The following is a 15734-nucleotide window of genomic DNA, read 5'->3' as shown; positions in this document are numbered from 1 at the left end:
CACCTGTACAGGTAAGCTAAAAGTCTCCCACTGCAGTGCCCTCTGGTGCACACCTTGTAATAGTACAAGCAGTAACCATGCAGAACAAATGACAGGTGTCACTGTGGAACAATTTCTCTCACTCAAGTTTAGACACACTACCGTGGGCGCCACGAGGTCTAGGTAGCTAGCCATTGACATTCAGGTTCATATATAAATATATATAAATGTATTGACATGTATCGTATCTGTTCTCTGGTGGTCAAGGGGTTAAGACCTGGGGCACTAACCTGGTTTCCATCCTCGATCAATTCATCGCATAAAAATAATTGAGGTCTGTGAGACGTTTAATAATTGCTGTAATCTCCATGAATACCAATACTTTCTGTGATAGACTGAGCTTACAGACGATCTGGCTTCCCCTGCCCTTTGCCGGGCACGTGCTCTGGGTTTAATTTTGTAAACTGGTTGATATGGCTGATCGCGGTGAGACGGTAGGAGCCTCTGCGGCCCCACTGTGAGTCTGTGGAAGTGAACACGGTGGCTGGGTGATCCGTGACATTTCTGTAAAAGTCAGCGGAGGAGAAGGATTGAGAACTTTCAGTGTGGGACAGAAGTTGTTGAAGGTGAGCCAACACATTCCCGATCAGCACAGAGGGAGCTCACTGGTCAGCTCCCCTCTGTTGGAGCGGCTGTACCAGAGGTTTCTGTATTGCAGTGGTGATCACGTTTGCTTTACACGCAAAAGGTCCCTGGTTCGATTCTGTGTGGAAACATTATGTTTAAACTTGCTGTGGATGAACAATCGGAGTCGAGTTTTGTCTCCCAACAAAGGCTGCCTGACCTGCTGAGATTTCCAGCATTTGCTGTTTTTATTTGCTCTGGCAAAAGGGCTCCCTTATTCCTTAATTGCTTTTTATTTCACTTTAATAAATAGATAACTTTGAGTGACAGAAAACGGATCCACCGAGGACCTTTCGAGTGTGAGGCCAACGTGATATCCGCTGCAATGCAGCCCATTAAAGGGCGAGGAACCACTGAATATAAAGGAGGAGCTCACCAATATCAGGGGCAGTGCAGTCTGGTCAATGTCAAACCCTCCTTTCTTATTCAGCAGTGGCATGAACGGGAGTCAGACGTCACAAAGTTTAATTAAACACACAAATACAAGGAACACTTCCAAATCTTTTCAGTGTAAAATTCTTTCACTTTATTTGAAATCCTACTGCGTTGAATCTGAAAATACGCATAGTGGGATTTTATCTTCACTACTGATTGTATTTTGTGTGCACGGTAGGAATAACCGGTGCTGTTAAATTTGAGAAAAGTTGCCCCAGATTCGTGGTGTCATCGGCAATGAAGAGTTTGAACCAGAAAGCTAAAATACAGTGAGTAAAATGGGATATGGTTTTCGAGTTAAGATGCAAAGCACAGCACAAATGATTGAAGTATGGAGTGTCCCTGAGTTAGCTTTTGTTTGAATGTGTAAAAGAAGGTGAGGTGTTATTAATGATGTTTTCCTGTGAAAGCAAGAGACAAGTTTTCGAACAAACCATCCGGTGACAGTCAGGTGAGCGCTGCTTGTGATACCTGGTGAAAATGGGCGAGGATTTTAAAGCCCCTTGTATTGCAGAACCGTCATATCGACGAACATCCCTTAACTAATGTGTAGACCTTGTGGTGCAAAGGTAGTGTGCCTGACTTTGGGTTAAAGGGTTGCGTGTTCAAATCATGCTGGGGTCACTGTTCTTTTAGCAATTGCTGTTTCACAATAACCAGACACTTGCTGCAATGTCTGTCTCACTGGTTAGTAGTGGTAAGGTTGGTGTAGCATCAAACAAGAAAGAAGGGATGTGTACAGTGGTGGTACAGCAGTTATCATGGGTGACTTTAATCTACACAGTGATTGGGCTAACCACATGGCAGTAATGTGGTGGAGGAGGATTTCATGGAGTGTGTTGTGGATGGTTTTCTCAACCAAGAAGGGAGCTGGCCATCCTTGACTGGTTGATGTGTAATGAGAAGGAACTAATTAGCAATCTTGTTGTGCGAGACCCCTTGGGGAAGAGTAACATAATATGGTAGAATTCTTCATTAAGATGGAGAGTGTCACAGTTAATTCAGAAACTTGGGTCCTGAACTTAAGGAAAGGTAATTTTGACGATATGAGGTGTAAATTGGCTAGAATAGACTGGCCAAGGATATTTAAAGGGTTGACGGTGGATCGGCAATGGCAAATATTTAAAGATCACACGGGTGACTTCAGCAATTGCACATCCCTGTCTGGAGTAAAAATAGAACGGAGAACGTTGCTCAACCGTGGCTAACAAGGGAAATTATGGATAGTGTTAAAACCAACGAAGAGACAGATAAATTGGCCAGAAAAAGGAACAAACCTGAGGACTGGGAGAAATTTATAATTCAATGGAGGAGGACTAAGGGTTACATTAGGAGGGGGAAAATGGATTATGAGAAGAAGCTTGCTTGGAACATACAAACTGACTGCAAAAACTTCTGTAAATATGAACAGTAAAAGATTAGTGAAGACAACTGTAGGTCCCTTGCAGTCGGATTCAGGTGAATTTATAATGGGGAACAAAGAAATCGCAGACCAATTGAACAAATACTTCAGTTCCGTCTTCACGCAGGAAGACACGAATAACCTTCCAAAAGTACGAGGGGACCGAGGGTCTAGTGAGAAGGAGGAACTGAAGGATATCCTTATGAGGTGGGACATTGTTGGGATTGAAGGATGATACATCCCTGGGGCCTGATAGTCTACATCCAAGAGTACTTAAGGAAGTCGGCCTAGAAATGGTGGATGCATTGGTGATCATTTTCCAGCAGTCGATTGACTCGGGATCAGTTCCAATGGACTGGAGGTTAGCTAATGTAAAACCACTTTTTTAGAAGGGAGGGAGAGATAAAGCGAATAATTATAGACCGGTGAGCCTGACATCAGTCATGGGGAAATGTTGGAATCAATTATTAAGGATGAAACAGCAGCGCATTTGGAAAGCAGTGACAGGATCGGTCCAAGTCAGCATGGATTTATGAAAGGGATGGATTTATGCTTGACAAATCTTCTGGAATTTTTGAGGATGTAACTAGTAGAGTAGACAAGGGAGAACCAGTGGATGTGGTGTATTTGGACTTTTAAAGGCTTTTGACAAGGGTCCACACAAGAGATTGGTGTGCAAAATCAAAGCACATGGTATTGGGGGTAATATACTGACGTGGATCGAGAACTGGTTGGCAGACAGGAAGCAGAGAGTCGGGAATAAAGGGTCCTTTTTAAAATGGCAGGCAGTGACTAGTGGAGTGCCGCAGGGCTCAGTGCTGGGAGCCCAGCTCTTTACAATGTACATCAATGATTTGGATGAAGGAATTGAGTGTAATATCTGCATGTTTGCAGATGACACTAAACTGGGTGACGGTTTGAGCTGTGAGGGGTACGCTAAGAGACTGCAGGGTCACTTAGACTTGTTAGGTGAGTGGGCAAATTCATGGCAGATGCAGTATAATGTGGATAAATGTGAGGTTATCCACTTTGAGGGCAAACACGTGAAGACAGAATATTTTATGCATGGTGGCAGATTAGGAAAAGGGGAGGTGCAACGAGACCTGGGTGTCATGGTTCATCAGTCACTGAAAGTTGGCATACAGGTACAGCAGGCAGGAAAAAGGTAAATGGTATTTTGGCCTTCATAGCTAGGGGATTTGAGTACAGGAGCAGGGAGGTCTTACTAGCGCTGTACAGGGACTTGGTGAGGCCTCACCTGGAATATTGTTTACAATTTTGGTCTCCTAATCTGAGGAAGGACGTTCTTGCTATTGAGGGTAAGCTGCGAAGGTTCACCCGACTGATTCCCGGGATGACTGGACTGACAAATGAGGAGAGACTTTATCAACTGGGCCTTTATACATTGGAGTTTGGAAGGATGAGAGGGGATCTCATCGAAACATACAAGATTCTGATGGCACAGGACTGGTTAGATGCGGGTAGATTTTTCCCGATGTTTGGGAAGTTGGAGCAGGCTCGAAGGGCGAGATGGCCCACTCCTGTTCCTAATTCTTATGTTCTTATAGCAATTCTGGAAGAATAACATTGAAACGAAATGTGACCTGACACCCAGAAAGAAGGGTTAAGGATGAAGGTTAAATGCTGCATCCCTTTCTGCAAAAAATTCCTTTCCCAAACATTTCTCTGACCGAAACGGCACAAACCAAAAATGTTCCTTTCAAAGTCATTAAACTCCCGAATTTCCGTGCCCCGCGAATCTCCTGAATCAGATGCCTCGACTTTTGCCGACTCAATCCATGTCCATTTGCAATGTTGTGCTCCCACCCACACTATGAAATGTGCCACTAACTTATCGAATCATGGTATGGTTACAGCACGGAAGGCCATTCGGCCCGTCGAGACCGTACCGACTCACAGCGAGTCCCACTCCCCCGCCCTTTCCCCGGAGCCCTGCAATTGTTTTTCCTTCAGACACTTATCCAACTCCCATCTCAGAGATAAGATTCAGTCTGTCTCCACCGCCCTTTCAAGCCATGCATCCCAGATCCTAACCACTCGCTCCTGTGACTATGTGTAAAGTCTGGGAAACACGAGATCAATTTCTGCTACACTCACAGCCTTCCTAAATAGAGCACCATTATTCTATTCTCGTAAAACCAGCTCCTGAAGTATCGGCCAGCTGTGTAGGTTAAAGCTCTGGTTATGTTCCTAGCACCATGCCAATCGCAGTGTTTCTGTAGTGTAGTGGTTATCACGTTCGCCTAACACGCGAAAAGTCCCTGGTTTGAAACCGGGTGGAAAGATTTTGAACATTGTTCAATTAAAATATAAAAAAATGGAATAATTGACATTAATGGTTCAATATTAACAAAGTTGGTGTTTGTTTATGCTGATGTTAAAAACCCTTCAACTAGGCTGGAGTTTAATATTTTGATATTTCAAATAACAGTGTTGATATTTGATGTCTCCAAGATAAGAGAGGCTAATTGATGTCCTGTTTCTGACTGCTCCATTTTTGATCGGAGCGGAGGAGCGGTGAGAGATCGGGGCCCAGGAGCGTCGTGATCGGTGCTCAGGAGAGGCGAGGGACCAGGGACAGCACGGGCCAGCCCACACTGCGATCTATGGATAGTCGGCGCATGTGTTCACACTAGGTCCATGCAGCAGAGCTTGGTCTATGGTCGTCTTGGGTAATCCTTGCCACTGAACCAAGACCTCGCCCATGAACCAAGACCTCGCCCCCGTGTGGTGGCTGGTGTGCAACGGTCACCCCACGTTAAAACAATCCACCCACAAGCATCTTCCACCCTTCAGGATGTAGTTCTGGACCTAGATTGTCTGATCCCTCATCGAAACACCTGTAAACTCATCCCTTTTTCGTGTGGAAACAAGTCATCCTCGATACGAGGGACTGCCTAATACTATACTATGAACAAAAAAGCAGTGTCTCACAGCCCTGTTACACTGGCTGGTTTCTCTGTACAGTTCTGTACACACTCAAACTCGACACAGTGTCTCTCACTCCCTCCCGTTTCCAGCCCTGACGGTGCAGAAAGCCCCTCTCAAAGCTGCACGTTCCGGCTGCTTTCAGTTGAGTTGTGAGAGATTATTAAAGTATCCTGCATCTCCGCCTCGATTGACAACAGCAGATTGAAGCCGAAAACAACCCATCGACTAATCGCTCGTCCCCAGCTCCAGAGGGAGTGAGGCCGGGACTGACATGTATTCAACCAGCATTGTAAGCCATGTATAATCTGACCTAAGTTGTGCACTGCGAGAACATTGACCACTAGGTGGTGAACTTGTGGGAGACAATCCTAACCTGGATCTTCAGGTGTAAAAGGGGAAGCTCCACCCACTTCCATCACTTGAGTGCTAAGGAATAAAGGACAAGTCACAGACTGACCTTCTCTGAAGCATGGGCCTCGTGTGCATTTACACTGTATAGTAAGGACGTATCAATGGCGACGCGAAACTGGGATTTAAACCACACGAGCATGGCCACTAGCAGAACTGACGAGAGGTACTGTGTTAAGCAATGGTTGGGACAGAGATTCAACATTGTTAAAGCATCACACACTTCTCCAGGCAGCCAAGGGCAGTCAGGCATGCCCCAATATGTAGCCGAACCCAGAGGGGGAGTTCGACAGAGACAATGGCAAGCTGAACGGCGATTCACGTCATTGCAAGGGACAATGCGGCCAGTAATGGGGCCATCAACACCTGTTAATGGTGCACTCAAGGACAATCACGGGGCAGTCAGTGACGACCGACTGGCAAGAGACATTTTGTTTCCAACAGCAGCTCATGTTGGAGGCGTGCATGCACACACTCAGCCGGAGTTTGCAGAGATGAGCAAAATACCTGCAGAAATTGCAGAAATGGACACTGGGGGAAATCGCTGGAAGCTAAAGTTCAGCGAGTTCATGTGAAGCACGTATACAGTTCATACACAAGGACGCCACCGATAATGATGAAAGTGCTCCTCAATGGCATCCCAGTATCAGTGGCGCTCGACACGTGGGCCAGCCAGTCCCTGATGGGTATCAAATAGCTCAAAAGGTTGTGGGCGTCCAAGGACAGAAGGCCAAAATTATGCCGATTGACCCACAGCTGCGAACATACACAAAGGACATAATTCCGGTGCTAGGCAGCGCCATGGTAGTCGTGACCCACAAAGTTGGCTTGCTGTCATGAACTGGAAATGGGACGATGTCAATGCAATTTCATCTGTGGAGCGAGTATCATGCTCACAGATCCTGGACAAATTTGACTCATTATTTCAACCCGGCATTGGCACTTTCATGGGGGCCAAGGTAGTGATTCACATAAACACGGACGCCAGGCCAGTACACCACAAGACCAGGGCGGAGCCGTACGTGATGCGGAAAAAGATAGAAGGCGAATTGGACTGCCTGCTAAGGGAAGGCATCATATCGCCAGTCGAATTCAGTGACTGAGCGAGCCCGATTGTGCCGGTGCTCAAGGCGGATGGGTCGGTCAGGATATGTGGTGATTACAAGGCCACCATCAATTGGGTGTCACTCCAAGACCAGTACCCGCTACTGATAGCGGAGGACCTCTTTGCGACGCTATCCGGTGGCAAACTTTTTTCAAAATTAGACCTGTCCTCAGCTTACATGACCCAGGAGCTGGCGAGTGAGTCGAAGAAGCTGACCACCGTCACGACACACAAGGGGTTGTTTGAGTACAACAGATGTCCGTTCGGGATTCGCTCGGCTGCCACGATCTTCCAATGAAATATGGAAAGCCTCCTCAAGTCGAATCCAGGGATGGTGGTTTTTCAGGACGACATCCTCATCACGGATTACGATACTGAAGAAAACCTCCACAATCTGTAGGAGGTGCTATGCAGACTGGACCGGATAGGGCTGCGACTGGAAAATGCGAAGTGCTTCTTCCTAGCTCCAGAGGTAGAATTCCTGGGGAGGAGGGTAGCAGCAGACGGGATCAGCCCTACTGCCTCCAAAACGGAAGCGATCCAGAGAGCACCCAGACCCCGTAACACGACGGAGCTGCGTTCGTTCCTGGGGCTCCTGAACTATTTTGTTAACTTTCTTCCAAATTGAGCACGCTGCGAGAGCCGCTACACATGCTCCTCCGCAAAGGTCGCGCATGTGTCTGGGGGGACAGCCAGGAAAGGGCTTTGAATAGAGCACGCAATTTGTTATGTTCCAACACACTGTTAACGCTATATGACCCATGTAAGAAACTTTTGTTAACGTGCGATGCGTCGTCCTATGGTGTCGGGTGTGTGTTGCAGCATGACAATGCCAAGGATCAGTTACAGCCGGTAGCTTAGGCCTCCAGAAGTCTGTCCCAGGCAGAAAGGGGCTATGGGATGGTAGAAAAGGAGGCGCTCGCATGTGTATATGCGGTAAAGAAAATGCACAAGTACCTGTTTGGCAGGAAATTTGAGCTGGAGATGGATCACAAACCCCTAACGTCCCTTTTGGCCGACAACAAGGCCATAAATGCAAACGCATCGGCCCGCTACAGAGGTGGGCACTCACGTTAGCCGCCTATGACTACACAATTCTGCACAGACCGGGCACCGAAACCTGCGCCGATGCAATCAGCAGGCTCCCACTATCCACCACTAAGGGGGCTACCGAGCATGTTTCTGAGATGGTCATGGCTGTTGAAGCTTTCGAAAGGGAAGGCTCACCCGTGACAGCCCATCAGATTAAAGTCTGGACAAATAGAGACCCGCTATTGTCTCTAGTCAATAAATGTGTCCTTAATGGGGACTGGGCAGCCACGTACAGGGCATGCCCTGAGGAAGTTAAACTATTCCACAGGCGCAGGGATGAACTATCGATCCAGGCCGATTGCCTACTGTGGGGAAACCGCGTAAAAACCACATGGGCAGAGAGGTGTTCATCAGAGAACTCCACAATGACCACCCGGGCATTGTCATGAGGAAGGCAATTGCCAAGTCACACATTTGGTGTCCAGGGATAGACGCAGATCTGGAACTTTGTGTTCGCAGGTGCAACACGTTTGCCCAACTGGGTAATGCGCCCAGGGAAGCCCCCCTTAGCCCCTGGTCCTGGCCCACCAAGCCTTGGGCACGCATCCATGAGGACTACGCAGGTCCTTTCAAAAATGTTTTTGGTTTTAGTCGACGCCTACTCCATAAGAAACATAAGAAACATAAGAATTAAGAACAGGAGTAGGCCATCTAGCCCCTCGAGCCTGCTCCGCCATTCAACAAGATCATGGCTGATCTGGCCGTGGACTCAGCTCCACTTACCCGCCCGCTCCCCGTAACCCTTAATTCCCTTAGTGGTTAAAAATCTATCTATCTGTGACTTGAATACATTCAATGAGCTCGCCTTAACTGCGTCCTTGGGCAGATAATTCCACAGATTCACAACACTCTGGGAGAAGAAATTCCTTCTCAACTCGGTTTTAAATTGGCTCCCCCGTATTTTGAGGCTGTGCCTCCCAGTTCTAGTCTCCCCTACCAGTGGAAACAACCTCTCTGCCTCTATCTTGTCTATCCCTTTCATTTTTTTAAATGTTTCTATGAGTTCACCCCTCATCCTTCTGAACTCCACCGAGTAAAGACCCAGTCTCCTCAATCTATCATCAAAAGGTAACCCCCTCATCTGCGGAATCAGCCGAGTGAATCATCTCTCTATCCCCTCCAAAGCCAGTATATCCTTCCTTAAGTAAGGTGACCAAAACTGCACGCTGTACTCCAGGTGCGGCCTCACCAATACACTGTACAGTTGCAGCAGGACCTCCCTGCTTTTGTACTCCATCCCTCTCGCAATGACAGCGAACATTCCATTCACCTTCCTGATTACCTGCTGCACCTGCAAACTAACTTTTTGGGATTCATGCACAAGGACCCCCAGGTCCCTCTGCACCGCAGCATGTTGTAATTTCTCCCTATTCAAATAATATTCCCTTTTACTGTATTTTTTCCCAAGGTGGATGACCTCACACTTTCCGACATTGTATTCCAGCTGCAAACTCTTAGCCCATTCGCTTAACCTATCCAAATCTCTTTGCAGCCTCTCTGTGTCTTCTGCACAACCCGCTTTCCACTAATCTTTGTGTCATCTGCAAATTTTGTTACACTACACTCTGTCCCCTCTTCCAGGTCATCTATGTACATTGCAAACAGTTGTGGTCCCAGCACCGATCCCTGTGGCACACCACTAACCACCGATGTCCAACCTGAAAAGCACCAATTTATCCCGACTCTCTGCTTTCTGTTCGCCAGCCAATTCTCGATCCATGCTATTACATATCATCTGAATCCGCGTACCTATAACTTCGGAAGTAACCTTTTGTGTAGTACCTTATCGAATGCCTTTTGGAAATCTAAATACACCATATCCATCGGTACACCTTTATCCACCATGCTCGTTATATCCTCAAAGAATTCCAGTAAATTAGTTCAACGTGATTTCCCCTTCATGAGTCCATGCTGTGACTGCTCGATTGCACTAAGCCTATCTAGATGTTCCGCTATTTCTTCCTAAATGATAGATTCAAACATTTTCCCCACGAGAGATGTTATACTAACCGGCCTATAGTTACCTGCCTTTTGTCTGCCCCCTTTTTTAAACAGAGGCGTTACATTAGCTGCTTTCCGATCCGCTGGTACCTCCCCAGAGTCCAGAGAATTTTGGAAGATTATAGCCAATGCATCTGCTATAATCCGCCATCTCTTAATAACCTGGGATGCATTTCATCCGGACCAGGGAACTTGTCTACCTTGAGTCCTATTAGCCTGTCCAGCACTACCCGCCTCGTGATAGCGATTGTCTCAAGGTCCTCCCTTCCCTCATTCCTGTGACCAGCAATTTCTGGAATGGTTTTTGTGTCTTCCACTGTGAAGACCAAAGCAAAATAATTGTTTAAGATATCAGCCATTTCCACATTTCCCATTTTTAAATCCCCCTTCTCATCATCTGAGGGACCAAGATTTACTTTAGTCACTCTTTGCCGTTTTATATATGGGTAAACGCTTTTACTATCTGTTTTTATGTTTTGCACAAGTTTAGTTTCGTAATCTATCTTTCCTTTCTTTATTGCTTTCTTTGTCATTGTTTGCTGTCGTTTAAAATTTTCCCAATCTTCTAGTTTCCCACTAACCTTGGCCACCTTATACGCATTGGTTTTTAATTTGATACTGTCCTTTATTTCCTTGGTTATCCACGGCAGGTTATCCCTTCTCTTACTGCCCTTCTTATTCACTGGAATATATTTTTGTTGTGCATTGTGAAAGAGCTCCTTAAAAGTCCTCTGCTGTTCCTCAATTGTGCCACCGTTTAGTCTGTGTTCCCAACTACTTTAGCCAACTCTGCCCTCATCCCACTGTAGTCCCCTTTGTTTAAGCATTGTGCACTCGTTTGTGACACTACTTCCTCACCCTCAATCTATATTACAAATTCAACCATACTGTGATCACTCATTCCGAGAGGATCTTTTACTAGGAGATCGTTTATTATTCCTGTCTCATTGCACAGGACCAGATCTAAGATAGCTTGCTCCCTTGTCGGTTCTGTAACATATTGTTCTAAGAAACAATCCCGTATGCATTCTATGAATTACTCCTCCAGCCTACCCCGTGCGATTTGATTTGACCAAACAATATGTAGGTTAAAATCCCCCATGATTACTGCCGTTCCATTTTCACATGCCTCCATTATTCCCTTGATTATTGCCCACCCCACCGTCAAGTTATTAATTGGGGGCCTATAAACTACGCCCACCAGTGACTTTTTCCCTTTATTATCTGTAATCTCCACCCACAATGTTTCAACATTTTATTCATTAGAGCCAATATCATCTCTCACAACTGACTAATATCATCCATTATTAACAGAACTACCCCACCTCCTTTCCATTCTTGTCTATCTTTCCGAATTGTCAGCTACCCCTGTATGTTTAATTCCCAGTCTTCACCACCCTGCAACCACGTTTCTGTAATGGCCACCAAATCATACCCATTTGTCATGATTTGTGCCGTCAACTCATTTACTTTATTTTGAATGCTGCGTGCGTTTAGGTAGAGTGTTTAATACTAGTTTTTAGACCATGATTTTTTGTATTGACTCCTCCTGCAGCCCCTTGATATTCATACATATTGTCCCTTCCTATCACCTTGTGGTTTACACTTACCCCAGTGCGACTCTGCTCTGTTGCCTCCTGCCTTTTGCATTCTTTCTTGAGGTCCTGTTTATCTGTGCTCTCACCCACTCTAACTAGCTCAGAGCCCTCTCCTGCGTTCTGAACACTCCTCGCATTGAGGCACCGAGCTTTCAGGCTTGCCTTTTTATTACACTTTGACCCTTTAGAATTTTGCTGTCGAGTGGCCCTTTTTATTTTTTGCCTTGGGTTTCTCTGCCCTCCACTTATACTCATCTCCTTTCTGTCTTTTGTTTCTGTCTCCATTTTGTTTCCCTCTGTCTCCCTGCATTGCTTCCCATCCCCATGCCATATTAGTTAACTCCTCCCCAACAGCCCCAGTAAACACTCCCCCTAGGACATTGGTTCCGGACCTGCCCAGGTGCAGCCCGTCTGGTTTGTACTGGTCCCACCTCCCCCAGAACCGGTTCCAATACCCCAGGAATTTGAATCCCTCCCTGCTGCACCACTGCTCAAGCCACGTATTCATCTGAGCTATCCTGTGATTCCTACTCTGACTAACACGTGGCACTGGTAGCAATCCCGAGATTACTACTTTTGAGGTCCTACTTTTTAATTTAGCTCCTAGCTCCTTAAATTCATCTCGTCGGACCTCATCCCTTTTCTTACCTAAATCTTTGGTACCAATGTGCACCACTACAACTGGCTGGTCACCCTCCATTTTCTGAATGTCCTGCACCCGTTCCGAGACATCCTTGACCCTTGCACCAGGGAGGCAACATACCATCTGGAGACTCGGTTGCGGCCTCAGAAACGCCTATCTATTCCCCTTACAATCGAATCCCCTATCACTATCGCTGTCCCACTCTTTTTCCTGCCCTCCTGTGTAGCAGAGCCAGCCACGGTGCCATGAACTTGGCTGCTGCTGCCCTCCCCTGATGAGTCTTCCCTCTCAACATTACTCAATGTGAGGCCAACGTGATATCCGCTACACTGCAGCCCAACAAAGGGCGAGAAACCACTGAATATAAAGGATGAGCTCACAAATATCAGGGGCAGTGCAGTCTGGTCAATGTCAAACCCTCCTTTCTTATTCAGCAGTGGCATGAACGGGAGTCAGACGCCACAAAAATGAATTAAAGACACAAATACAAGCAACACTTGCAAAACTTTTCAGTGTAAAATTCTTTCACTTTATTTGAAATGCTACTGCGTTGAATCTGAAAATACGCATGTTGGGATTTTATCTTCACGACTGATTGTATTTTGTGTGCATGATAGGAATAACCGGTGCTGTTAAATTTGAAAAAAGTTGCCCCAGATTCGTGGTGTCATCGGCAATCAAGATTTTGAACCAGAAAGCTGTAACACAGTGAATAAAATGAGATATGGTTTTCGAGTTCAGATGCAAAGCACAGGACAAATGATTGAAGTACCGACTGTTCCTGAGTTAGCATTTGTTTGATTGTGCAAAAGAAGGTGAGGGGTTAATTAATGATGGTTTCCCGTGAAAGCAAGAGAAAACTTTGAGAAGAAACCATACGGTGCCTGTCAGGTGAGCGCTACTTGTGATACCTGGTGGGAATGGACGGAGATTTTAAAGACCCTTGTATTACAGAACCTTCCTATCGAGGAACATCTCCAGCACGCTATGTCGGACTCATGGTGCAACGGTAGTGTGTCTGACTTTAAATCCGAAGCTTGCGTGTTTAAATCACGTCGGGGTCACTGTTCGTTCGGATATTGTTCTTGCAGAATTAATGTTTCTTTTGCTGTTTGTCAATAACCAGACCCTTGCTCCAAGGTCTGTCTCACTGTTTCCCCGGTGTCAGGCAGAGAATATTTCTTTATTTGAAAAAATACTTTATTCATATAAAAACTTGTACAGTACATTCAAAAGCAGTTCAGTACATTTAGCTGCGGTCAGTAATCCCATACACTACATTTGGGTTCTGACGGCAGTTCCTATCGATATATTCCCTTGCTTTTCAGTTCCAGTACAATTCGGTACAATACGGGATACCTTGTAGTACATTCAACAAATTACATCACACGTGTCACTGTACAGTACAAGGAATGGGTAACGGTACACTTACACTTTTTTTCAACGTGCATCACGAAACAGACCTTACATTGTACATGGCACTACAGATGTGTTTACAGACCATGGTGCTCCATGTACACAATAAAGAAGTTACAAGTACGGCCCGAGGGGAGTTTTATATTGATTCCTGCCCCGGGGTTTACCGTGTCAGAAGGGCTTTAAACTGTGACCCTTCCCCACCCTGCCTTTGCGGCAACTGCACCACTTTTAAGTGCGTCCCTCAGCACGTAATCCTGGATATTGGATTGCGCCAGTCTGCAACACGCAGAGGTGGATATCTCCTTGATCTGGAAGACCAGTAAGTTTCGGCAAAACCAAAGAGCATCTTTGACTGAGTTGATGGCCCTCCAGCAGCAGGTGATGTCTGTCTCGGTGAATGTCCCTGGGAACAGCCCGTAGAGCACAGAGTCCTGTGTTACGGAGCTGCGTTCTTACGGCTACGACCTGGGTTCGATTCCTGGTCAGGGAAATTGTACTTTTCATTCAAAACCTTATAAAAAAAATAGTTCATCTAATTTACACATCTTTTTGCATCTACTGTGTAAAAAAAATAGAAGCATTGATTTAAACATCATTTATTAATTTATAAAATTCTATTGCCATATGATATATTTTGGTCTGAGCATATGAGGAAATTTTCTCCCGATCACATTGGGTTTTATTCTGGTAATCTGGTGCTGAAAGTGGAGATGTTTCCGCAGTGGAGCGGTCAACACGTTCGCCTCACACGCAAATCATCGACACCATCAGAGGCAGTCCCTCGGGATCGAGGAGGACTTTCTTCCACTCCCAAAGTGAGTCCTTTGATGGCTGAACAGTGCGATATGAGAGCCACAGATCCTGTTACAGGTGGGACAGACATACGTCGAGGGAAGGGGTTGTTGGGACTGGTTTGCCGCGTTCTCCTTCCGCTGCCTGCGCTTCGTCTCTTCATTATCGTTGCATCGAGCCACAAAGAGCTCAACGCCCTCCCGGATGGACTTTCTCCAGCTCGGGCTGTCTGCGGCCAGGGTCGCCCAGGTGTCAGTGGTGATGTTGCACTTTACCAGGAAGGCTTTGAGGGTGTCCTTGTAACTTTTCCGCTGTCCTCCTTTGGCTCGTTCACCCTGAAGGAGCTCCGCATAAAGACGTAAACATAAACACATACGGATTAGGGGCCGGAGTTTGCCATTCGGCCCCTCGAGCCTGGTCCACCATTGAAGAAGATCCTGTCAGTTCTTCAACAGCAAATTTTAACATCTGGGGCAGAGCCAACAGGCGCCTGGCTGCAATGAGTGATAAAATGTGTGTTGGTCCGAAGCCTGGCTAGCTCAGTCGGAAGAGCATGAGACTCTTAATCTCAGGGTCGTGGGTTCGAGCCCCACGTTGGGCGATTTCTTTTCATTTCATGTTGCTTTCATGGAAAACCTATGACCGAAACGGCACCAAAACAAAAATGTTCCTTTCAAAGTCATTAAACTCCGAAATTTCCACGCCCCGCGAATCTCCTGAATCAGATGCATCTAGTTTTGCTGACTAATCCATGACCCTTTGCAATGTTGTGCTCCCACCCACACTATGAAATGTGCCAATAACTTATCGAATCATGGAATGGTTACAGCACGGAAGGCCATTCGGCCCAACGAGCCCGTGCGGACTCTCAGCGAGTTCCACTCCCCCACCCTTTCCCCACAGCCCTGCAATTGTTTTTCCTTCAGAAACTTATCCAACTCCCGTCTGAAAGATAAGATTGAATTTGCCTCCACCACCCTTTCAAGATGTGCATCCCAGATCCTAACCACTCGGTGCTAAATGGCCATCTCCTGTTCCTATGGGTGAAGTCTGGGAAACACGAGATCAATTTCTGCTACATTCACAGCCTTCTTAAATTTCGCACCTTCATTCTATTCTCGTAAAACCAGCTCCTGACGTTTCGGCCAGCTGTGTCGGTTAAAGCTCTGGTTGTATTCCTAAGATTACTTTACCCACAATGATTCTGTAGTGTAGAGGTCGTCA

At 46.2% G+C, this 15734-nt stretch overlaps 1 non-coding gene across 1 annotated transcript; it reads left to right on the top strand.

The window, feature by feature from the left end:
- Window positions 1–15038: 15038 nt before the first annotated feature.
- Window positions 15039–15111, top strand: trnak-cuu (transfer RNA lysine (anticodon CUU)). Its single transcript has one exon. It is a non-coding gene; the product is annotated as a tRNA-Lys (tRNA).
- Window positions 15112–15734: the final 623 nt, after the last annotated feature.

Source organism: Pristiophorus japonicus, unplaced genomic scaffold (assembly GCF_044704955.1).
Source record: "Pristiophorus japonicus isolate sPriJap1 unplaced genomic scaffold, sPriJap1.hap1 HAP1_SCAFFOLD_29, whole genome shotgun sequence".
Classification (NCBI taxonomy): domain Eukaryota; kingdom Metazoa; phylum Chordata; class Chondrichthyes; family Pristiophoridae; genus Pristiophorus; species Pristiophorus japonicus.
This window is presented reverse-complemented; position numbering and strand designations above follow the sequence as displayed.